Genomic DNA, 27,615 nt, shown 5'->3' on the forward strand with positions numbered 1-27,615 from the left:
CAACTGCTACAATGTTCTGTGGAGTCACAACTCCTTGTGCCTGACCTGGACGAGGAGCATTTTCCACTGAAGTCACACCATTTGCCAACTTCCTACTCCATTCGTACTCTTGCTGCTATGACAAACATGCAACACCGTACTGAACCTACATTCGTCGATTAATTTCAATAGGTTTCACACCTTCACTACGCAAAAACCGAATAACAGAAGGCTGTTCTTCCCTGCTGCAAGTCGCAAGTAGGGCGGCCATCTTTATACTGATACTGCTACGGTATGTGTGCATCTGCACTATGCTGCTACCTACAGGCCATTCTGCACGCTGTTTGTAGCACGCTTACCAACCTACAGGATAACGGCGCGAAATTTCGATTTGTTATTACAAATTTAAGGTTTTCATTTGACTCACTCTCGTATGTCATACAAACTGACGAGGGGTGAAAATTGCGTTTAGGATGGACAGGAAACTGGAGCAGAGACTGAAGCATAAGAACGGATGAGGAAAGAGGGAGTTTATGGAACAAAATGTCAGGATTGCAAAATGAAGTATATGGGGCTAACGGGAAGACACTTTAAAGTAAGGTTTAAAGAGTATAATAATGAAGATATTGGCTCATCGGCGGTGGCGTAGCATCTTAAGAATGTGCAGCATTCGTTTGGTAACATGGCAGAAATTATGAAGGTACTGCATATTGTGGATAATGTGTGGCCATTGTCAAATTTAAAGTAAGTGGAGAGTTTTTATGCTTTAAGACAGGAATTGCGTCAGTGTGTTAAATGAAAAGACAGAAGTGTCTACTTTAACGATGCTTTCCATGGAAAGAGGCGACCAACTCATTCGAATTAGCTGCACTAAGTTTTCTGTTGGCTGTTCTATATGTATGTACACATTGCAACACAGACGAAATACTGGTTTTTAGATTTTACTAGCATATGACTTATAGTGTTCATAGACTTTATCACATCGTTAGAAGCTGTTGACATTTGCGCTGCACGATAGTACTATCTTTGGTTGGTGAAAGGGATTGCCTTTCGTCTACAAATGTGCCTTGAGAGTATAGCACGCCAACACGAGATGTTCTAGAAAGAGTTTTAGGTTCTACAGAGCATGTTCTCTCCTGGGTTTTTGCTTTTCACGGTGTCTAATAGCGGACAACCTTTAAGGTAAGTTATGCTGCAGGAAGATACAAATATTTTTATATGGTGGTCAGTTGATGTAGCAACGGAATACATTGATTTGTTTTCTTCTGTTACAGTACTTGATAGTGAGATAATGTAGTCCCCAAACATGTCGTTGTGCAAAATATCACGTGACTGTCAACTGTTGCCTAAAATTCTCAGTGCCGTTTCTTCATGGAGACTCTTCTTTAAAGAGGAAATCGACCACCAATAAGCCTTAGCATTGTTGATAGGATACCTAAAAAACGTCGTCAGCTTAAGCGGAATACGACGTCCGTTTCTGTTCATACACGCACTAAACCTGGACGAACGCGTAGCACAACATACTTGTGGCACCCTTCATCTTGCTTCCTCGAAGTAAATGTCACGTCACCGCATATGTAACAGACGTTATGAATATTATTAAAACGTTTAGCAGGAAATACTGTGTTTGTAGCTGCCAAACGAAAGTATATCACAATGCATTCACACGGAAGAACTCTGAGAAGAGTCAAAACCTAACGATTTTATTGCAACAGTTCTTGAGGACTGAAGACCCTTATCTAGCCATAACTCTGTTCATCATGTGATGATGCATGCATTGCACGTACTTCATGATATGATGATACTACACTGCGGCAATTTCGAAATTGTCAACCAAAGCTGTAAGCTGCTTATACACAGGATCGTGTAGTACGTGATAAGGCCGTAAATATCGGTGATGGCAGCAATTCAAAAACTGGACATAATATGGAAACTTTAACGTCACTTTCCAGTTCAGTGACATTAAAATTAACAAAGCTCAGTTAATTTCATTTCTTTAATGTTTTTCGTTGAACAGTGTTAGTTATTACGGTCGCAGTTTTATTTTAGTCTAGGCAGTCCTAGATCGGCTACACTAAATCACAACTGTGATAAATAATCAGTTCTAATTTTCCAACAGTTGCCGTATTTGCCTATAGACATTACGTCCGTCCTTCCACAGAGTGTTTCCTAGAAAATCTGAACCAGCAACTTCTAGCAACAATACCGTACAGTTCTCTGTGTAAACTAATGAAGTCATGCAAATCATTATTGCGGAAACTAGCTATCCTAATGCACTCTAGCATGCAAGACACACTTGCATTTGGATGACGTACATTTAAGTAATAACTTCGCAGTTCACAATCAAGTAAGTGGTAGAGTGTGCAAGAAAGACACTACATTCGAGGTGTATCTCTACTGCTCCGCTATCGAACACCACGTTGGAAAAGTTAATGCCTAAATCTTTCCGTACGATTAACGTTTATCTGCCGCAATGGCCATTCCTCCCTATGTAAGTACCAGGCTTCGAAAAATTTTGATGTTCGGGGCAGAAAACTGATGACTGAAAATTTGTGAAAATATTTTGCCTCATTGAAAAACGCCTTTGTTTTAATTACTGTCGTCCCAATTCGCTTGTTGTATCCATGCTACTCATCCAGTTGTGAAATATCACGAAACAGGCTTTGAACTTTTTAAATGTCCTCTGTCACTCTCATCAAGTAACCATAGTGCGTAGCAGTACTTTAGAAGATGGCGGACAACGTTTAATGTGTCGTTTAGCACTATCAGGTGACATACATACAATGGAATTCGTGGGGGACCTCTCACTTTTTATTGTTCAGAATCAATTGCCTCTTTTTTCAGATATCGTATCTAAACTATGTTGTAATGCGTTCTAATCTTCCGTTAACTTCATTAGACGGTAAATTATCAGCAAACAAATGTGGCCGTTCGAATAGAATCAAGACTAGTAAAGTGTATATCACACCTCACTGTGGAATATCAGAGACACCATCGCTTTTCAGTAGATGAGTTTATCATAAAAAACTGGTTCAAATGGCTCTGAGCACTATGGGACTCAACATCCTAGGTCATAAGTCCCCTGGAACTTAGAACTACTTAAACCGAATTAACCTAAGGACATCACACACACCCATACCCGAGGCAGGATTCGAACCTGCGACCGTAGCGGTCGCGCGGTTCCGGACTGCAGCGCCAGAACCGCAAGGCCACCGCGGCTGGCAGTTTATCATAGTTACTACACGTGGTGTCGCATAGGACAGGAAATTATGCATCCAGTCGCGTGGTTAAGACAATATTCAGGGAATGTGATTTCAAGTTTATCGTGAGGAAAATCCCAGTTTCTCCCTGTGCTATTGCTATAAATAACTCGTAATTCCCATTATGGAGGAGAGATATTCAGAAACTTTATTCGTCTCCTGACGATGAGGGGAGAAAACTGTGTTATGACTTATTTTAGAGTATAGCAGTTCTTTGTCAAAGATACAGCTATGACACATCTCGTAACTACCGTCTTATATCAGTCGCCGCTATTTAAAATAGAGTTAAAATAACATGTAAATCTGTAACGAAGTTTTATTTTATCCTTTACGCATTTCAATGGTTAACCATCGTCATCGGATGGGAGGCGTCTTGCTCGTGGTTCTTTTTAGTGGAAGACATTGGTGATTTTGTGCAGTAGAGTGTGACGCGAGCGCGAGCTTAGTAGACGTCGATTAATTGCGTGAGTTCAGAATAGGTTGTGGAAACGTCCGGCAAAATCTCACCAAATCTCATTGAAAAGTGGGAGGGTGGGACGAGGAGTGGGGGCAATGAAAATCTCACGTCAACTTTTTAATTCAGAGAAGATACATTATTATAACAGATAACATTTGCTTGCATGTAATTAATATCGAGCGTAGACAGTATTAAAGCGCCCGCAAATCTTTATGGCCCCTCTGAACTGAACTGCATGCTTTTCACCGACAAGGATTGTCCGCCCCCGGTAGCTGAATGATCAGCGTGACGGGTTGTCAATCCTGGGCCCGGGTTCGATTCCCGGCTGCGTCGGGGAATTTTCTCCGCTCCGCTCAGAGACTGGGTGTTGTGCTGTCCTCATCATCATCCCATCATCCTCATCGACTGCAGGTCGCCGAAGTGGCGTCAAATTGAAAGACTGGCACGCAGCGAACGGCCTGTCCGACACGGGGGAACCTAGCCACACGATAAAAAAAAAACCTACAAGGATTCTCTTAGTGATTGTGTTAATCGAGAGACTGAAAAGCTACGTAATCATAAGGTTCAACGGCAGATACAAAAAATATTGTCTTTCATCTGCAACCTATTGTGGAGACTTTTTGTCCGTCTTTCCCTGTTCTGTCCGTCCGAATATTAATCAGGGTTGGCGTGTTTAAAATAAAATACTTTAATCACAAGTTAAAATACTGTTTCATACACTTTCTAAATAAAACCTGGTGTTATTAAAGGGTTTAATCAATGTTCAAAATGTTGTGGCGTAGCAAGACAGCCACGCCACTCGGAAGTAGCCGAAATGCACGCGTTAAATCCAAGCAGGCTTGCTGAGGTCTGAAACAGGATACGTAATGAATGCTATAAAGAAAAGTACGTAGCTTCTTTAGTACTTAACTTTAATCCATCATTTGTATACAGCATTCTTGATGATACAAGTGAGACTCTCAGATATGGTTAATGGCGCCTTGCTAGGTAGTAGCCATGGACTTAGCTGAAGGCTATTCTAACTATCTCTCGGCAAATGAGAGAAAGGCTTCGTCAGTGTAGTCGCTAGCAAAGTCGTCGTACAACTGGGGCGAGTCCTGGTACGTCTCTCTAGACCTGCCGTGTGGTGGCGCTCGGTCTGCAATTACTGACAGTGGCGACACGCGGGTCCGACATGTACTAATGGACCGCGGCCGATTTAAAGCTACCACCTAGCAAGTGTGGTGTCTGGCGGTGACACCACACAAAACAAATTTTAAAATTAACATTTTTACGGATTTTTACTCGATTAGGGAGTAAACCTAATGTGGTGGGACGGGGACGAGAGGGGGGAGGGGGGGCTCCTAATACATCTCGTCATATCTCGCCAAGGATGGAGTGGCAGGGGGTGGGGCAAATTGTAAACAAAACTCCTCACGTAAATGATGGACGTCCCCTATACTGTGAATTGAAAGTGAAAATGGAGCAGTATTTGTGCTGCATTCTGCCGTTGAAAACCGCATTGCCTTCCCACTGTACATCAGTCACACAATGTTGTTGCTGCACTGAAGAGCTAAAGACACTGTTATAGGCATGCTTATTCAAATACAGAGATATCTGAACAGGTAGCATACGGCGATGCAGTCGGCAGTGTCTGGTGCAGTTGTTAGACCGGTTACTGCTGCTACAATGGCGGTTTATCAAGATTTAACTGAGTTTGAACGTGGTGTTTTAGTCGGAGCACGAACGGTGGCACACAGCATTACCCAGTTAGCGATGAAGTAGGGACGTTTCCGTACGACCATTTCATGAGTGAGCCGTCAATATCAGGAATCCAGTAAAGCATCAAATCTCGCTGAGGCTGAAGAAAGATCTTGCAAGAACGGGACCAACGACGACTGAAGGGAATCGTTCAGCGCGACAGAAGTGAAACCCTACCACAAATTGCTACAAATTTCAGTGGTGGGCCATCAACAAGTGTCAGCGTGCAAAGCATTCAACGAAACATCATCAATATGAGCTTTCGGAGCCGAAGGCCCACTCGTGTGACTGCACGACGCAAAGCTTTAGGCCTCGCTTGAGCCCGTCAACAGCGACATTGGACGATGACTGGAAACATGTTGCCTGGTCGGAAGAGTCTCGTTTCAAATTGTAACGAGCGGATGTACGTGTACGGGTATGTAGACAACCTCATGAATCCATGGACGATGTCAGCATGTGACTGTTCAAGCTGGTGGAGGCTCTGTAATGGTGTGGGACGTCTGCAGTTGGAGTGATATGGGACCCCCGATATGTCTAGATACGACTCCGACAGGCGACTCGTACGTGAGGATCCTATCTGATCACCTGCATCCATTCATGTCCATGTGCATTCCGACGGACTTGGGCAATCTCAGCAGGACAATGCGGCGCCCCACACGTCCAGAATTGCTACAGAGTGGCTCCAGGAACACTTTTCTCTGTTTAAAAACTTTCGCTGGCCTGCAATCTCCCCAGACATGAACACTGTAGAGCACATCTGGGATGCGTTGCAACGTGCTGCTCAGAAGGAATCTGGTGTGCAAGCTGTATGACAAAGGCGAAATACCCTCAGACTTCAAGAAGAATGTAATAACTGCAGTTCCAAAGAAAGCCGGTGATGTCAGTTGTGAATATTACCGAACTATCGGTTTCATAAGTCATGAATTCTTTACAAAAGAATGGAAAAAAATGGTAGAAGCAGAGCTCGGGGAAGATCACGTCGGGTTCCGGACAAATGTAGGACCACGCAACACAATCCTACGACTTCCTTAGAAGATGGGTTAAGGAAAGGCAAATATGTTTATGGGATTTGTAGACTTAGAGAAAGCTTTAGACAAAGTTGACTGGAACATTGTCCTTGAAATTCTGAAGGTAACACGGGTAAAATATAAGGAGCAAAGGGCTATTTATGACTTGTATAGAAACCAGATGGCAGTTGTAAGAGTCGAGGGGCGTGAAAGACCAGTGGTTGAGAAGACTGCGTTGTAGCCTATCCTCAATATTATGCAATTGGTTCACTGAGCAAGCAGTAAAGGAAACCAAAGAAAAAATTGGGAAAATTACCACCTAAGTGTTTCCCAAGGAGATCCGATTTCTCTTATTTCATTACGATCGTCATTTCTCTCTAAGTAAACGGATGTGAACTATATATTTCAGCATTCCGAGAAAAAAATTGGTGACTGGAGTTTTGTGAAAAGTTATCGCCATAACGTAAAACGTTTTTAGTTTAGTGACTCCCAACGCCAGTTAGTTTATCATATCTTTGAGACTTCTCCACTTCTTGATAACACGAAACGAGCTGCCTTCTTTGAGCTTCTTCGGTGTCCTCCGTCAATCCTGTCTGGTAAGGATTCCTTAGCGGGCAGCAGTATTCCAGAAGACGGACAAGCGTAGTGTAGGCAGTCTCTTTAGTAGGTAGGTTGTATCTTCAAAGTGTCCTGTCAATAAAACTCATCTTTGGTTCACCTTCCCAACAACATTTTCTATCCAGAAAAAGTTTGGAAGGTAGGAGACGAGATACTGGCAGAAGTAAAGCTGTGAGTACCGGGCGTGAGTCGTGCTTCGGTAGCTCAGGTGGTACGCCGGCACGGTAGCTCAGCGTGTTCGGTCAGTGAGCCGGTTGGCCTCTGTAATAAAAAACTGAGTGGAAGGATCAACCACCGAACTTGAACAGGATGTCTTGCGACGTTCGCAACGACCAAACACAACGATCAATAACGAACAAAATGCAAAAAAAAAGAAAAAAAGATGGTAGAGCACTTGCCCGCGAAAGGCAAAGGTCCCGAGTTCGAGTCTCGGTCGGGCTCACAGTTTTAATCTGCCAGGAAGTTTCAACATTTTCTATGTTCTTTGTAATTGTAATCCGTAGGTTTAAATGTTTGCTATCACGCAACAAAAATTTGATGGAATATTTTTAATACTGGCACTTTTGATTGTTTAGGGTCAACTACCCCATTTTGGACCATGCAGGTATCTTGTTGCAGTTCCTTTTGATCTTACAAACTAGAGGGTAAACGACAGCAAACAATCTAAGATATCTGCTCATACTGTCACCAGAATCATTTACAGAGATTATAAAGAACAGATGGCATATAATACTTGTATGGGAAACCCCAGATATCATATCTCTTCCAGCTTGATGATTCCCCGTCATTCACTTTGAACTGTGACCTTCCTAACACAAAATCACGAATACAGTCGCTCAACAGAGACGATATTCCATAGCCAGGCAATTTGTTTAGAAGCCGCTTGTGAGGAACGGTATCAAATCTAGAAAATGGCATCAACTGGAGATCCACTGTCGACAGTATTCATTACTTCATGTAAATAAAGCGCCAGCTGGTTTTCACAAGAAAACCAGCACGGATTTTCTGAATACCTGGTGGTTATGTGTCAAGAGACGAATTAGGCTGAAGTTGGCTAGCGAATCATCGCAGTCGTCCGATCTGCTCTTAAGAGTCAGCGTAGCAATCCGTCACACGCTCTCCGGGCCTCGAACCGACCTGATTTATACGTCAGCGAAACAATGGCGGGCGATTGTCTGTGACGAGAGCCGCTGACAGTCGTGGGACATTATTTTATGGCGGCCGTCACCGGCACGCCATTCATTAGCCTGCGTACGTGCGCATGCGCGCGCGGCTCTCGAGGCATATGATGTTAATAAATTCAAATTACTCCGCGATGAACAACAAAAGGGACGTCTCGCGCATAGAATACAAAAGGGACCTCACCTCTACACCGAACGTATTTCTCGGTCTTGTCATAACAAAGAGCATTAGGCAAATAATCGCATTTATTATACGACGCGGTCCTTTTTTGTGAAGGGGCAGTGTTTTATGAGCGCATTCACAGACGGATTGTAGATTTTTTTATATTTTTCTTTGGAAGATTTGTTCTGCCCTGATTTCCTGACAACACAAGTGCTGTACAATTTCGGGGCAGTATTTCTTATTTTCATTCGCTCTGAGCGACGTCTGTGAGCGATAGTAACAGAAAATATTTCTGACGGTTGTCCCCTTAAAAAATATCTGCCGGTTTTATTAGTTAATTTATCTACGAGCGGGAGGGGCTTGTGTTCGTGAGCGCGGCGTGACGAATGGGCTCGTCGTTCCCGCGGACAGCTGAACACAAACTTCGCCTGTTTTCGAGAATCGCGTGCGGCTGGAAACCGAAAGAGTTTTGTTCCGTTTGAGGCGCTGGTTCCGCGGCGAAGAGAAACGAGTTGCAACTGAGAGCGTCCACTACGTAACAGAAGTTTCTGGAACATCGCTGGAATACATTATACGAGTAACTCTCTTTGAAAACGCGCCGTGACCTAAAGGAAAAAGTGTTGTTGTGGAAGTACTTTGGGAGTCTCTCCTTTCGGCTTCCAATATTCACCTCACAGACAGAAAAGATATGTAAGTCATATGTGGGTCATGTTCCTCTTCTTGAAATGGTACCTTTCTGGACCTCACCGCCTACAATGTCAGTGGTATATTAATGAACCCGTACTGTGGCAGAATTATAGTTTATATATTCTTTGAAAACGTTATTACTATCTAAATTAAATATTACTATTATTATTTCAGCGAAAATGTCTGTATATCGTGTAATATTGGAGCAATTGATAAAACAGTAAAAACAATCTAGCGACACTATGTTAATTCTAAGCCACATACGATCGACACCTTACGAACACATTAAAACAAAACCAAATGAAGCTTGATAATCATTCGTGAAAACAAGTATGCTTTTAGCTGTCACCTTCCTTTTCAACGTGCTAGATCAAATATAATGTTCACTCTTCGTAATGAAAGGCGTCCTCCTTTAGACTTGGTCAAGGCGAGGGCCTAGTTCCACTCGATACCCTAAAATGTCTGGGAAATTCGTCATTAATCTGGCATAGATCTACAGATTTGATAGAAGAAAAATTATTAAATAGTCTGCGGTGATAGTAACGCGCCTGTAAAACAAGAACGTAAATTGTAAATGTGCCGCGTAGAGGCAGTGGACTGCAGCGCTCCAGCGATGCTCTTTTCGCACCGATGCAGAGAATGCTATAATAATTCTAAAAACTTGGATTTTCGACATGTACAAATAAAACTCAACTCACACTTAACTTAGTACTTAAGCCCAGTAAATTACATTACACTGCGGATCTGGATAAGCAGTATACGTAATAATGCTTCGGAAGACAACCAGAGAGAGTGGGAACGAGAAAGCGAGAGAGAGAGACAGAGAGACAGAGAGAGAACCTTTACATATATAAATCGGATGAAGACCGCAGATGAACACCTATGACATAGTTTATTTTTCAGACACATCATTATTGTCTTATTTTAAGCTATTAATTTTCGTAATTGTTCGCATAATACACTGTCTTTATTCATTTCGTATCCATACGATCCTTTTTTATAGGCTGTGTACGTCTTACTTCACTTGGAAAAATATTATTATTACATACTAGTATGGGGCGCTATATAGTAATGAAAGATAATTCGGTTTATTACTGTTTTTCTTTTCTTGATTCCTAGGATCAATTAGGAATCGGTAAGAAAATTAAGCACATTCTTTTATGAAATCAAAATTTTAGTTGTCGGTTCTGGATGTAACAAAAAGGTATGACCAGTCTTTCAACATACTTTCCTCATCCCTATAAGAAAAAATATTTTATATCAACATGGATTCAAAAACAATTTATTTCTGTTCTAGGAGGCGTTTTCTACGGCTCTTCACGGTGCATTCAGCTTGAGAAACACGCAGAAACCTCAGGTACCTGAATACAGCACAAACCTCTTTGTAACATCAAAAGTTTAGCAGTCCCTATCGGGTATGTGTGGCTACCTGTTGGACAGACACGTAAGTAACAATTTTTTTTCTGGAACTGGCACGAAAAAAGTTAATCTTCATGTTTTGCCGGCCGCGGTGGTCTAGCGGTTCTAGGCGCTCAGTCTGGAACCGCGCGACTGCTACTGTCGCAGGTTCGAATCCTGCCTCGGGCATGGATGTGTGTGATGTCCTTAGGTTAGTTAGGTTTAGGTAGTTCTAAGTTCTAGGGGACTGATGACCACAGATGTTGAGTCCCATAGTGCTCAGAGCCATTTGAACCATTTCTTCATGTTTTCGAGTGTGCGTGTAACGAAAATGTCAATAAAACTGCAAGGCTAGCCCTCGTTTTGAAGGTATGATAACATTACGTTACTACCTATATAAGCAATAATTGAACTATAAGAGAAAAAACGTAAATTAGTTACAAACTACGGCGTGCACACACACGTTTTTCAACAAGCGTCACCATAGACATTCGGATTTAGGTTATGACATATTCGATATGCCTGCCATCATTGGCTGTAATGTGGTGCAGACAAATAGCGAATTTCTGCATGACCGCTGAAGTGTCGGAACATCGATGCTGTCGATGACCTCCTGAATGACAGTTTTCAGCACAGCAAAGGTTTTGGGGTTATTGCTGTACACGTTGTCTTTAATATAGCCCCACAAAAAATAGTCACATGTGTTAAAATCCGGGGAATATGGTGGCCAATCGAGGCCCACGCCAGTGGCCACAAAGCCAGAATACGGTCCCCAAAGTGCTCCTCCAGGACATCAAACACTATCCTGCATCGATGAGAACGAGCTCCGTCTTGCAAGAATCACATCTTGTCGAAATCAGGGTCACTTTGGGTGATAGGGATGAAATCATCTTCCAAAACCTTCACGCACCGTTCGGTAGTCATCCTGAAATCAAGGAATATCGCACCGATTATTCTGTGACTGAACATTGCACATCACATAGTCACCCGTTGAGGGTGAAGAGACTTTTCGATCGCGTAATGCGGATTCACAGTCCCCCGAAATGCGCCAGTTTTGCTTATTGACGAACCCATCCAAATGAAAGTGGGATTCGTCGCTAAACCAAACCACACAGTGCATACTAATTTCCACCATGCCCCGCGGCTAACGGTGCAGTTTGAACATCCTAACGAAACCGATCAGAAGCTATGACGATTTTATTTCATATAGATGCTGAGAATTCTTCCGGGTTGTATGACCGTGGTCCACGGAACTCTTCAGTCGGCAGACTCAGTACAACTAGCAGCACCTCCGAAGATGTCCAACGTAGCATCGGACGAAACGTCAGGGATTGAAGAGTTCCATGGATCACGGCCATACAACCCGGAAGGATTCTCAGCAGCTGAATCATCCGGTCGTGAAAGCCTTCATTGTATGATTATTTCATATAGGTCAATAATTGTCACTGTGTGTTATCCCTGGGAGGGAGGTACTGAAGGCGCCACTGCTCTGCCTGGCTTTTCTAGTTTTCTGCTGGTGGTACCCTGATTAGCGTCCAGCAGTAATCAACTAACATTGATGTACTCCACTTTTCCTGGTATCTCACTTCTATGTCCGAAATTCGCTGGTGGAAGAGTTCTCCCCGCTCGTCGGTTACAGCACTACAGTTGGCAGGAAAGAAGTCCAGGTGGAAATTCAGAAATTTTCACTTTAAGGACACTAGTCTATTGTAGGACTGTAGAAGATTTTCCAAAATATACTTATAGTTTTCGGCCCTCTTATTTCCTAGAAAGTTTTGTTGACCTTGAATAAAGGCACCGCATGCTAACTTTTCGTCACTTGTAAGAATAGTGTTAAAATGTAGATCTTTTTACAGGTTGCGTTTCTGGGAAACCACAAGAAATCTTATTTTCGCCTCACTAAGACGTGGAAATTTCTCGCGCAAATAGAGAAATGCTTCCCTGGTTTTGTACTTGGCCTTAACGAAGTTTTTCATTAGGCCCATTCTTATACGAAGAGCTGGGAGAATTATGTTCTTGGGTTCAACAAACGTTTAATGCATTACATTGTGACATCAGGTTCAAGCGATTAACGCTTAGGCCAATCTTCTTAACGAAATCCTTTGGCGAGGCTATCCCAGAGGCACAGGAAGCGACGGAACTTGGTGTAGTCGAATACGCCTATGACTTTGAGATCCCTGGAAATCTGTCATTTCAGCTTGTCATATTTCAACCACAATAACGATTGTTTCCTGTTATCATATGTTTGTTTCATTTAAGGTGCATACCCAATCGGAATCGATGGTAACATGTTGCCATTATGCAGTAGCACACGCTTGAGACTTCCTTTGGAGGAGTCGGTGAACAACCTCTACTGATCACTTTTATACTCAATGCGCATAGCTGCCATACGTCCGTGTACGTCACTGCAAAATACCAAGTCTTTTTCGCTTTCCAAAAAGGGAAGGAGTGGCACATGGAGGTTACGGAACGCAGTCACATTTGCTGCCTTTTAAAGGCAGTTCCACTATTGTAGTCTTGACGCCAAAAGTTCAGCTTTACCTTTCGGCAATTCCAGGTCTCTCACTAAGTTATTAATTTCACACGGAGTTATTGTGCGAACCTCTGTACACTCATCGTTACACACACAATCAGGATCTTTCGAAGAACTGGGATTTCAAGGTGATGATGTAGCACTAGTTTCAGTACCGAACTGTCAGTAACACGGTCAAGTGGAACAGCCAGCCCGTCTCCGTTAGGCAGTGGTAGCGTTAATACACCCATACCTCACAGACAGGAGTTTCAACACTGACGTGCAGGGAAAACAGTCAACACGACACGGTATACACGTGGGAGTACCCCAGGGAAGCATCCTAGGGCCCCTACTGTTTAACCTCTATATAAACGATCTCCCAACCACACACAACACAATGATGGCAATCTACGCGGATGACACAGCCATCCTTGCGCAAGATTGGAAACCATCAAACATTGCGTCACGCCTACAGACTGCACTCAGAGTGGCCGAGCCTTGGTTGGAGAAATGGCGTGTTAGAGTAAACGTCGACAAGTGCGAAGCCGTTCTGTTCACTAAAAGACCGAAGCAACTGCGCAAACACCGCTACTGCAGACCAATAACTCTACATGCACGTCCAATACGTTTCCGCGAGAAAGTCAAATACCTCGGTGTCTGGCTGGACCGGAAATTACTCTGGGGGGACCACATACAACACATGACCAACCGAGCAAGCGCGAAGCTCTAACAGCTCTATCCTATGCTCAACAGGCGTAGCACACTGAACAGAAGGGTGTCGAGGTCCATGTACATGACACTTATCCGACCCCTGATGACGTACGCAGCTCCCGTCTGGGGATACGCTGCGCCTACACGCCTGCGCCGTCTGCAGCTCATACAAAACAAAGTACTCAAAATCATAAGCAATTCTCCACGATACACACGCATCGCTTACCTACACCGGGAATACCGACTTGAGACTCTCACGGAGGTAGTCCACAAACTCACCACAAGACTTACAGAAACTCCAGACATTCGCAGAACCCGTTTATTCTGAATCTGGGGAACTACGACCACAACCATAGATGGAAACATAAAAGACCAAAAGACATACTTGCCAGGACATAACATCTATGGCCAAGCATACGCAAACATAACGGCACAGGCGATCCCCTGTTAATCAGACGCATTTACTGGATATCCAGCTGAAATACACTGCCGAATAACTGGCACGACACAGGGAAGCCGTACCGTACACTGCATGCAAACAAGCTCCACACATCCCCCACACAGTGAGATGATCTATGGCCGATCTCCCACTACTGTGTAACGATCTTGATTGTTCCAGGAAAGTAGCAGCCGCAGCAACTGGGACACATCGCCATCGCTTGTCACGGTAATGATGCATGATACCTATACTAACAAATCCAACCTTGCATGAGCTATCGCAGCTAGTAAGCCACTACTGCTCTTACTACCCATCCCACTGTCGCAGAGGTTTTTTTCCCACGGCACGAGCCATGGCACTTTTTTCCCTCTGCTCTTCAAATCGCTACCCTCACTCGCGTTTCGTCCACTATCTATCACCTGATGGACCGTGTTAATGCGTAGCCTTACCCAGGCGCACGGACAACATCACAGCCCAGCATCCTGTGATCCACCTACTAGATAACTAACATGTTTACGGAGGTGACAGTAGAACTTTTGGTTTGGTCACCACGTTGGTGTGGGCGTGGAGGGGCCCCATCTCTCTAAAGAGCCGGCGGTGTACTGATCAGCCAGAACATTATGACCACCAAATAGCCGATACGTCCACCTTTGTTATTGCTAACAGCGGCGACGCCTCGTGGTATGGAAGCAGTGAGGCTTTGCTAGATCGCTGGAGGGAGTTGGCACCGCATCTGCACACACAAGTCACCTAATTCCCGTAAATTCCATGAGCTCTAACGCCGTGTTCAATTACATCCCAGATGTGTTCGATCGGTTCCAGATCTGGCAAGTTGAGGGGGCCAGCACGTCAACAGGAATCCGTCACTGTCTTCTTCGAACCACTCCGACACACTCCTGACTTTGTGACATGGCGCATGAGCTCGTTGGAAAATCGAGCAAGTTGGGCACAGTGGTTAGCACTGTGGTCTCGCACCCGTGAGAACGATGGTTCAAACCTGCATCTGGACATCCTGATCTAGGTTTTTCGTGACTTGCGTAAATCACTTCAGGCCCTTTGAAAGGGCACGGCCGACTTCCTTCCCGATACTTCCCTGGTCCGATGGAACCGATGACCTCGCTGTTTGGTATCCTCCCCCAAAACGAACCAACCAACCTCGTTGAAAAATGTCATTGCCGTCGGGAAACATGATCAATGAAAGGGTGTACGTGGTCTGAAATCAGTGTACGATACTCCTTGGTCATCATGCTGCCTTTAACGAGCTCCACTGGACCCATGGGTGCCCACGTGGCTATGCTGGAGCCGCTGCCAGCTTGTCTCCGTTCTGCAGTACAGGTGTCAAGGAATATGATAGTTTCGCGCCCCCATCGGTATGATGAAGAGGTATCGGGATTCAGGAGACCGTGCAACGCTCTGCCACTTTGACTTCTCTCGCCAAAAGTTTGCATTGAAGAACGAGATACTATTCAGTCATAATAATTTAACTTCAATTTAATGGGGAGAGAAGTTAAAGGCACGTCAGTTCTCCTGTAGAGATGGCGGATATCTCTGAAACGACCTATTTTTGGTTATATCAGCTCTTTTTCAGCGCTATTTTAACCGACTATTAAAACAGTTCAAAATAACCAATTTCTGAAATAACCAAAAAAAAAAATGGTTCAAATGGCTCTGAGCACTATGGGACTCAACTTCTGAAGTCATTAGTCCCCTAGAACTTAGAACTAGTTAAACCTAACTAACGTAAGGTCAGCACACACATCCATGCCCAAGGCAGGATTCGAACCTGCGACCGTAGCGGTCTCGCGGTTCCAGACTGCAGCGCCTAGAACCGCACGGCCACTTCGGCCGGCTCTGAAATAACCGATTTTCGGTTTTTTACTCCTATTATTTCCTGTAACAACCGTGGAAATCGAACAAAGACTGAAAAATTTTGACTCCCTCAGTTTCAGGTTACATAGAATCAAAATATTAAATTAAATAGGCAAACAAAAGAAAACTTAATTCTTCCACCTTTTCTCGAAAAGTGATTACTACAAAAAAGTCGCCAGCATTCTCCTATTGATTTTAATTCACTTTGCTCAAAAATTATTCTGTAATCGGCGATCGTGCCATTGTTCGGACATCAGAAATTGTCATTGATAAAGGGTGAAAACTGAAGCTGAAGGACTCTAGTTTTCGCGTTAATGCGTTAGGGCTAGAAGCAGACCAACTTCTTTCTATCTTTAGTGTAAACTATGAATGAACTGTTAAGTTTTACGTTTTACCCTTACATTATGTCACTATTTGGTTGTCGTTCTTCCCGAGTTTAATCTTTTAAGGCAAATGGAGCATTGTACCTCATTGATACCGCAGGCCATAAAGTACTACCAGACTAGAGATGGTGCCGTTCTTTAATACACCCTATTTTCGACGACGAGAGTTTGGAACTACCGTAAAAACCGGCTAGGGCAAGTCTTGCACACTGCACGTAAATTTGTACCATTTAATAGGCCACACCACATGGTAACAGGTAAATTATTGTATCAGAATTTCTGCACCAGTTCTTATGCCAAGTGTTTGTTGCTCGTTTCTGTCGGAATTCTTATTAAAATGACACTCATCGCTTTCCACATTTTCTAGAATAACGCAATATCTCAAAGCAATGAAAATTTTACGAATAAAAATCACGTGTTTTTCTTTTTTAGAGAATACAAATTGTTTCCCGACAAACAAATTCTAATTTAAGGGGTCTTGGTAAACACTAATTCTACCCTGAAGAACACGTGATTTTTATTCGTAAAATTGTTAAAAATGAAAATTTTTGGCAGTGCTGCTATGGCTAATTCATATTTCAGTTTTTTGTCAAGTTATTAGAAAAAAATAAAAACACCTGTTATAACTAAGACCAATAATAATATACAGAAAAATACAGGTAATTCAGAACTAAAACACCGGTATCGATTTTAACCGGTCGGTTTTCCCCATCTCTATTCTCCTGTGGCCGCTGGTTTGTGTAGGTGTGTCCGAATCAGATCCTGAATAGCTGATGGCTCCAGAATACACAGGGCGAGATGGACTGGGATCGCTGGCAGCCAGACCGTCGGCAACTTGCAGACATCTTGTCTGTGCGTGCAGCTGGGGTGTTCGATTACTTCAGTAGCCTCTCTGACTTTCACATGGTGACGTCAGCTGTCACGTGACAACGGGAATATGACGCAATACAAATTGTTTCACGAGAAACAAATTCTAATTTAAGAGGTCGTGGTATACACTAATTCTACACTAAAACGCCAAAGAAACTGGTATAGCCATGCGTATTCAATTACGGAGATATGTAAACAGGCAGAATACGGCGCTGCTGTCGGCAACACCTATATAAGACAACAAATGTGTGGCGCAGTTGTTAGATCGTTTACTGCTCCTACAATGGCAGGTTACCAAGATTTAAGTGAGTCTGAAAGTTGTGTTATAGTCGGCGTAAGAGTGATGGGACACAGCATCTCCGAGGTAGAGATTAAGTGGGGATTTTTCCCGTACTATTATTTCACGAGTGAACCATGAATATCAGGATTCCGGCAAAACATCAAATCTCCAACATCGCTGCGGCCGGAAAAAGATCCTGCAAGAACGGGACCAACGACGACTGAAGAGAATCGTTCAATGTGACAGAAGTACAACCCTTCCACAAAGTGCTACAGATTTAAGTGCTGGGCCATCAACAAGCGTCAGCGTGCGAACCTCTCAACGAAACACCATCGATATGGGCTTTCGGAACCTAAGGCCCAAATGTGTACCCTTGATGACTGCACGGCTCAAATCTTTACGTCTCGCCTGTGCCCGTAAACAGCGATATTGGACTGTTGACGACTGGAAACATGTTACCTGGCCGGATGAGTCTCGTTTCAAATTGTATCTTGCGGATGGACGTGTATGGGCATAGAGACAACCTCATGTGTCCATGGACCTTGCATGTCAGCAGGGCAATTTTCGAGATGGTGGAGGCTCTGTAATGGTGTGGGGCGTGTCCAGTTGGAGTGGTTTGGGACCCCGATACGCCTATATACGACTCTGAAAGGTGAAACGTACATAAGCATCTTGTCTGAACACCTGCATCCATTCATGTCAATTGTGCATTCTGCCGGACTTGGGCACTTACAGCAGGACAATGCGACCCCTCACAAATCAGAATTGCTACAGAGTGCCTTCAGAAACACTCTGCTGAGTTCAAACACTTCCACTGGCCACCGAACTCCCCAGCCATGAACATATTGAGCATTCTGGGATGTCTCGCAACGTGCTGTTCACCCCCTCGTACTCTTACGGATTTATGGACAGCCCTGCCGGGTTCATAGTGTCAATTACCTCCAGACATTATCCTAGTCCATGCCACGCCGTGTTGCGTCACGTCTGCGTGCTCGTGTGGGCCCTACACGATATCAGACAGGTGTGCCAGTTTCTTTGGCTCTTCAGTGAATATACTTACCGTAAGTTGAGCATTTGCTCTCTCTCCAATGACATCGACGTTGACGGGATGTTAAAGCCCTCTTCCCTTCTTCCTCCCTGTTACTCTTAGATCCAGCATTCTTTGATATTTTGTTCACAAGAAACTGTATTACTTGATGCGTCAACCCCACCTCCTGGATCATTCTAAGAACATCCCGGAAGAACATGCTCCTTCATTTCCTGATGGTGTTCGAGATTCTCTCTATGTGTGTCTACGCTTCTTGGAATGCTCGTCTTCTATTTTGACCGTCTCCTGTTCTTACAGGTCCCAAATTTCTTCCAAGAACCCTTCATTTGTCAATCTCTTGTCTCTTGGGTACTTCTTACTAGGTTCAGGCTTTCTACTCCTTCAGGATGGGCCAATGTCTGGTAATACTCTTCTGACTCTGGTTGTTCATAGTTATTTTATATGCTAAATTAATTTTGTTTCTTCGTGCTCTCTTTGCTTCGTTTCATGTCAGACGAGTATTTATCCTGTCTGCTGGGTATTATAAATCCCCATCTCCTGAATTACGTCTTCTTCTGGCGTCATCCATGTAGGTGCTGATTTGATGTCCGTCATGCTCCATGCCTTCTCCACAGAGATTTCTAGGCCTGCTTTAGCCTCTGATCTCTGACTTGGGTAGTGGCATCTTCTAATGATTCTGACAATATCAAAATATGGTCTACGACTGTCAGACAATTTATCCGTATTCCTTTTTTCTTGCACAACTGTGGTTTTCCACCCCTCCTTTCATTTCTCGTCGCCATTCACTGATCACCTATCGATAACAGGGCAAAGGGGCTCCCTCTCTGGTTTCAGTTTTGTTCTTGAGAATCTCTCAAAACATTCTTCTGAACTTGACATTGCATGTTGTCTTACTTAAGATCTGTTTAATCAGTTCATTCGATTTTCTGTCCAAATCTTCTCTTCCAAAATTTGGAACAGTGGCTTTAAGTCTACGGATGTGAGCACGAAATGCTTGCTCGTTTATTTTTAAGACGCGATTACAAGTTGCAGTATCAAGATATGTGCTGCGCATGATCTGCCCGTTCTGTAGCCTCCTCTGTGCTCTACACTTTGTGAATTTAGTTGCATTTACACTATGTGCAGCAATGATTTTGAGAATACCTTCTAGGTCACTAGTATTATATTCCCCTGTAGATCCTGTGCTCTGAATACATCCTTACTTGTGCATAGGATTCTGAAAATTTCTCTTCTCCCCAGATTTGACGTACGTGTTAGTTCGCTGACGGTGTTCTCGTTAGCATACTTCCAGAGTTCTGCAATGATCCCATCTTCGCCAGGAGCTTTGTATTTACGATGTTCCTAGCCTCCTGTGCAATTGGTAGTTCTAGGACGGGATTTGTTTCTTTCTGGTTATACACTCCTGGAAATGGAAAAAAGAACACATTGACACCGGTGTGTCAGACCCACCATACTTGCTCCGGACACTGCGAGAGGGCTGTACAAGCAATGATCACACGCACGGCACAGCGGACACACCAGGAACCGCGGTGTTGGCCGTCGAATGGCGCTAGCTGCGCAGCATTTGTGCACCGCCGCCATCAGTGTCAGCCAGTTTGCCGTGGCATACGGAGCTCCATCGCAGTCTTTAACACTGGTAGCATGCCGCGACAGCGTGGACGTGAACCGTATGTGCAGTTGACGGACTTTGAGCGAGGGCGTATAGTGGGCATGCGGGAGGCCGGGTGGACGTACTGCCGAAGTGCTCAACACGTGGGGCGTGAGGTCTCCACAGTACATCGATGTTGTCGCCAGTGGTCGGCGGAAGGTGCACGTGCCCGTCGACCTGGGACCGGACCGCAGCGACGCACGGATGCACGCCAAGACCGTAGGATCCTACGCAGTGCCGTAGGGGACCGCACCGCCACTTCCCAGCAAATTAGGGACACTGTTGCTCCTGCGGTATCGGCGAGGACCATTCGCAACCGTCTCCATGAAGCTGGGCTACGATCCCGCACACCGTTAGGCCGTCTTCCGCTCACGCCCCAACATCGTGCAGCCCGCCTCCAGTGGTGTCGCGACAGGCGTGAATGGAGGGACGAATGGAGACGTGTCGTCTTCAGCGATGAGAGTCGCTTCTGCCTTGGTGCCAATGATGGTCGTATGCGTGTTTGGCGCCGTGCAGGTGAGCGCCACAATCAGGACTGCATACGACCGAGGCACACAGGGCCAACATCCGGCATCATGGTGTGGGGAGCGATCTCCTACACTGGCCGTACACCACTGGTGATCGTCGAGGGGACACTGAATAGTGCACGGTACATCCAAACCGTCATCGAACCCATCGTTCTACCATTCCTAGACCGGCAAGGGAACTTGCTGTTCCAACAGGACAATGCACGTCCGCATGTATCCCGTGCCACCCAACGTGCTCTAGAAGGTGTAAGTCAACTACCCTGGCCAGCAAGATCTCCGGATCTGTCCCCCATTGAGCATGTTTGGGACTGGATGAAGCGTCGTCTCACGCGGTCTGCACGTCCAGCACGAACGCTGGTCCAACTGAGGCGCCAGGTGGAAATGGCATGGCAAGCCGTTCCACAGGACTACATCCAGCATCTCTACGATCGTCTCCATGGGAGAATAGCAGCCTGCATTGCTGCGAAAGGTGGATATACACTGTACTAGTGCCGACATTGTGCATGCTCTGTTGCCTGTGTCTATGTGCCTGTGGTTCTGTCAGTGTGATCATGTGATGTATCTGACCCCAGGAATGTGTCAATAAAGTTTCCCCTTCCTGGGACAATGAATTCACGGTGTTCTTATTTCAATTTCCAGGAGTGTAGTTGAGTGTTCAAGTGGTGTTCCACAGTTTAAGAGCTTTTAACATGCTTGGCCATGATACGACTGTTTTCCAGTCAGCACATGCTGCTGTCCTTAAAGTTGCGACTTGGAGGATTATACTCTGAAGCACCAAAGAAACTGGCATAGACATTCGTATTCATATACAGAGGTATGAAAACAGGCAGAATACGGCGTTGCAGTCGGCAACGTCTAAATAAGACAGCAAGTGTCGGCGCAGATGTTAAACCGGTTACTGCTGCTACAGTGGCAAGTTATTAAGTGAGTCTGAAAGTGGTGTTATAGTCGCCAAACAAGCGATGGGACTCAGAATCTCCGAGTTAGCGATCAAGAGCGGATTTTCCGTACGACCATTTCACGAGTCTACTGTGAATATCGTAAATTCGATAAAACAAATCTCCGACATCGCTGCAGCCGGAAAAAGATTCTACAAGAACGGCACTAACGACGACTGAAGAGAATCGTTCAATGTAACGTAACTGCAACCCTTCCGCAAATTGCTGCAGATTTTAATGCTGGGCCATCAACAAGTGTCAGTGTGCGAACCATTCAACGAAACATCATTTATAAGGGGTTTCGGAACCTAAGGCCCATTAGTGTACCCTTTATGACGGCACGATTATGTCTCGCCTGGGCCCGTCGACACTAGCATTGGACTGTTCGTTACTGGAAACATGTTGACTGGTCGGACGAGTCTCGTTTCGAATTGTATCGAGCGGATGGACGTGTACGGCTATGGAGACAACCTCACGAATCCATGGATCGTGCATGTCAACAGCGGCTGTTCAAGATGGTGGAGGCTCTGTAATGGTGCGGAGCGTGTGCAGTTAGAGTGATATCGGACCCCTGATACGCCTAGATACGACTATAGCAGGCGACACGTACGTAAGCATCCTGTCTGATCACCTGCATCCATTCATGTGCATCGAGCATTCCGACGGACTTGGACACTTACAGCAAGATAATGTGACCCCTCACAAATCAGAATTGCTACAGAGTGCCTCCAGGAACACTCTTCTTAAACACTTCCGCTGCCCACCAAACTCCGCTGGCATGAACATTATTGAGCATATCTGGGATGTCTTGCAACGTGCTGTCAGAAGAGATCTCTACCCCCTCGTACTCTTACGGATTTATGGACAGCCCTGCAGGGCTCATGCTGACAGTTCCCTTCAGCACTTCTTCAGACATTGGTCTAGGCTCCTACACGATATTAGATGGTTCTACCAGTTTCTTTGGCTCTTCAGTGAATATACTTAAGTTGATCTTGAATTCTTATAAATATCTCGCGTGTTGTTATTTCGGATATGCTTTTCTATTTGGGTTAAGTGTTCTTTCTCAAATTTTCTCTTGAGTTTCCTGATAGTTTCGGCAATGTTCTTCCCTTACGTCCCATCTTTTGATTTTCTGGTGCTTTCTGAGAAGACCAATCAACTTACGATTTCCGACACACTTTAATTGCCTTACCCCTTTCTGAAAACCACGATGCGTCTCTCCTCTTTTTGTCCAGGCTGACTCGTTCCTTTGCCCTGTCAATCAGTGCACCTTGTAACTATTCCCGTCCTTGAGAACTCTTCTGATTGAAGCTCTTCTTAGAATCTTTCTTCACGATTGGACTAGTGTTTTTAGTGTTCTGGGCTATCGGTTGAATTTTGACCTTAATTTATGAAAAAAAGTGATTCGAATCTAAATTTACACCCTTCACGACTTTGACAGTTTGAATTTCTTTCTCCGCATGTCTCAAAATCTCTACATGGTCTCTCTTGGTAAAGCTTTTGGAGATGCTCATGTTTTCTGGTTTCTTGTCAGATTTTTAAATGCTGCCAATTTCATTATGAAACAAAAACTATCGCAAATTTCCTCCAGTTGTTCACCTTTCCGATCAGTAAGGCCGACGGAACATTTGCTGAAAACCGCTTGTCCTGATTCCTTAGATTGTGATATTTGTTTTAAGGATATTTGTAATTTTCTAATTATTGTTGGTGTGTCCTTCAGCCGAGCAATAATTTCACTTCTTTCGTGATAAGGCCTTCAGCCGTGTTACAGTAAGTTTCTTTTTTTTTTTAAGCAAACTTGTTGAAAAAGCAAGGGATTGATTTTAAAAGTGCTCCTTAGAATTGTTTTTCTGACTTCTAATTCAGGCCTTCAGCCGTTTGTTATTTGAAATTGTTTGTGGCCTTCAGCCGAGTAATAAGGCCTTCAGTCGTGTTACAGTTTGTTTTAAAACGAAGTATTTACCTTATTATGTGCTATTTGGAATTGTTCTTCTGACTTCTAATTCAGGCCTTCAGCCGTTTGTTGTTGAGGTTGTTGTTGGTGGACTTCGGCCCTAAAACTGTGCAATTTTTTTGTGATAAGGCCTTCAGGTATCATACAGCCATTTGTGTTTTTTAAGAGATTGTTTTAAAATTTTAATTCCTTTAAATAAAGTTTACGTATTTGTTTTGTAACCGAGAGTAACTGATCACGGCCCCATCCACAATCGTAACCTTATCCTACCCCATCCTGAGAAAGCAGCACTCAGTTCTGTCTTTGGTATTTTCCAGAGAACCATCTGTAATTATTGCCTGTGAATAAAATCGTCATTTCTGTTCGTCTCATTGCGTATTTCTTTCAGTCAACGTATGTACACTACTTGCTACAAACGCGAAATTTAACCGACAGGAAGAAGATGCTGTGATATGCAAATGATTAGCGTTTCAGAGCATTCACACAAGGTTGGCGCCGGTGGCGAGACCTACAACGTGCTGACATGAGGGAAGTTTCTAACCTATTTCTCATACACAAACAGCAGTTGACTGGCGTTGCCTGGTGACACGTTGTTGTGACGCCTCGTGTAAGGAGGAGAAATGCGTAGCATAACGTTTCCGACTTTGATAAAGGTCGGATTGTAGGCCATCGCGACCGCGATTTATCGTATCGCGACATTGCTGCTCGCGTTGGTCGAGATCCAACGACTGTTGGCAGAATATGGAATCGGTGTGTTCAGGAGGGTAATACGGAACGGCGTGCTGGATCCCAACGGCCTCATGTGACTATAGTTGAATTCTTTTATCTTGGCGGCTCGCGCATGCCCGCCCAGACGCGGGAGATTGCTGCGTTGCCAGTTGCACACGACGCACGCGCCAATAGAAGCAGTGCCATAGTATAGCATAGTTCACAAGCTTACGTTTAGGGGGGGAGCACCACGGCCGCATTAACCCTTTCGATGCTTCAAAGACGTGCTCCCTGCATTCTGCGCTCTGCGCGATTTTGTCACTGCACTGCTCGCCTGTGCAGACACATCGTGTTCCGACTGCTTTGACACTCTTATCATTCGATTCCACAAAAACTATTTGGCCCAAAAATTAGATTTTTACACATCTTCTTGACTGATACCTTCCCACCATAACTGACTTAATTTTGCTTCTATGTTGAACGCAGTTATTATGCCCCATTAAATATAGTAAACCATTGCACGAAATTTTGAAGAGTTTGCAGAGGTAAAAGTCCATAGAGTATACTTTCCGTATGGTCGATTTTAGTTGCCACAATGTTGAGAATGAAATGTGGACAAGATACCTAAATTTCATATAAAATTTACGGTATAACAATATCTAATTTAAGTACCACATGGGTGTCATATGTAATATTGAGAAATATTCCGTCTTTCGCGACTGTAACAAAAGTTTAATTTACACTGAGCACGTTTGGCTTTATTTTAAAGCACTTCAATCAATCAAAAGGAAGTAGACAAAATACATTAAACAAAACTGTGGACTTACAAAAACATTAGGACTTGAATATACCGTCTATCAGTGAAGTGCTCTGAGCTATCTCAAATATAATTTTTGTGTGTGGCACACACAAACATCATTTATTTGCTAAAACACTGATCAGCCAACACAAACGTTGAATATTGTGTTACCGCAGCACAAAACTACGGAAGGTGACTTGGCAATGGAGGAGACAAAATACTGTCCACTGAAGATGCTTCAAAAGAGAAAAACGCATCTGGTCTAAATAAGTCGCTTATTACAGTTGCAGAAGTATTTCAGTACCATTGGTAAAACTGCGAGTGTGGAACAAAAACAAGAAAGAGAACATGAGTGCCATTGTGTATGTGCCATACCTTTCATTGACTGAAGTGCTTTAAAATAAAGCCAAACGCGTCCAGTGTAAATAAAACTTTTATTACTGTCGCGAAAGACGGAATATTTCTCAACATTACATACGACACCTATGTGGTACTTAAATTAAATGAGATATTGTTATACAGTAAATTTTATATGAAATTTAGGTATCTTGTTCACATTTCATTGTCAACATTGTGGCAACTAAAATCGACCATACGGAAAGTATACGCTAAGGACTTCTGCCTCTGCAAACTCTTCAAAATTTCGTGCAATGGTTTACTACATTTAATGCTGCATAATAACTGCGTTGAACATCGAAACAAAATTAAGTCATTTATGGGTGGAAGGTACCAGTCAAGAAGACGTGTAAAAATCAAATTTTTGGGCCAAATAGTTTTTGTGAAATCGAATGATAAGTGTGTCAAAGCAGTGGGAACACCATGTGTCTGCACAGGCGAGCAGTGCAGGATGACAAAATCGCGCACAGCGCGGAATGCGGGAAGCACGTGTCTGTAGCAGCGAAAGGGTTAATGAAGAGACAAAGCACTAGAAATTTCAAAATTTGCATTCAAACGAATATAATTCGTGAAGTAAGGCATTTCGATATTGTTTTTAAATAATGAAAATATTAAGGTTCGCACAAGGTTTGAACTCACAAGCTTTCGTGTAGAAGCTCAACACTTTAACCGTAATGCTATCGCAGCTCGTCCCACTGCACTATGCCATGAGGACTCTAACATTTCACGCAAAATACTGACAAACACTGTTGGTATGACAATGAATTACTCACGCTTCGTCGAAGTACAATAGGAAATAAACAATTGCTGCTGTTCTTTATTGCGAAAAAGCGGTTAGTGAGATTGATACAAACACCTTTCCTTGCTATTGCCTGAATTAGGAGTCTTATTGCTTGTTTGGTTTAATTAATTAATAGAATATGAAGCAATTGGTATAAAGAATGCTTTTTCCAAACTTTCTATAAAAGAAAGTCTGCTATAAAGACATTGCTTTTGTTCTATTACTTTATATATGACTGAACGTTTCTAAAACTGAAGACACTCGTCCATGCTCTGCACTGCAGTCGAGATCTGGCAACGTCGTTCTCTGTTCATTGGCTGACTGTGTTTTGTGACGTCAGATGCGCAGAACGAACCTAAACTCGGCCGCCAACATAAATGACGCGCACTTTAGCAGTCGAGATGACAGGCATCTTATTCGCATGGCTGTAACGGATCGTGCAGCCACGTCTCGATCCCTAAGTCAACGGATGGGGCCGTTTGCAAGACAACAACCATCTGCACGAACAGATCGACGACGTTTGCAGCAGCATGGACCATCAGCTCGGAGACCATGGCTGCGGATACCCTTGACGCTGCATCACAGACAGGAGCGCCTGCGCTGGTGTACTCAACTACGAACCTGGGTGCACGAATGGCAAAACGTCAATTTTTCGGATGAATCCATGTTCAGTTTACAGCATCATGATGGTTGCATCCGTGTTTGGCGACATAGCGGTGAACGCACATTGGAAGCGTGTATTTGTTATCGCCATACTGGCGTATCACCCGGCGTGACGGTATTGAATGCCATTTATTACACGTCTCGGTCACCTCTTGTTCGCATTGACGGCACTTTGAACAGTGGACGTTACATTTCAGATGTGTTACGACCCGTGGCTCTACGCTTCATTCGATCCCTGCGAAACCCTATATTTCAGCAGGATAATGCACAATGGTATGTTTCAGGTTCTGTACGGGCCTTTCTGGATACAGAAAATGTTCGACTGCTGCCCTGGCCAGCACATTCTCCAGATCTCTCACCAACTGAAAACGTCTGGTCAATGGTGGCCGAGCAACTGGCTCGTCACAATACGCCAGTCACTACTCGTGATGGACTGTGGTATCGTGTTGAAGCTGCATGGGCAGCTGTACCTATACACGCCATCCAAGCTCTGTTTGACTCAATGCCCAGGCGTAACATGGCCGTTACTACGGCCAGAGGTGGTTGTTCTGGGTACTGATTTCTCAGGATTTGTGCACCCAAATTGCGTGAAAATGTAA

Source organism: Schistocerca cancellata, chromosome 1 (assembly GCF_023864275.1).
Source record: "Schistocerca cancellata isolate TAMUIC-IGC-003103 chromosome 1, iqSchCanc2.1, whole genome shotgun sequence".
In the NCBI taxonomy this organism is placed as follows: Eukaryota; Metazoa; Arthropoda; class Insecta; order Orthoptera; family Acrididae; genus Schistocerca; species Schistocerca cancellata.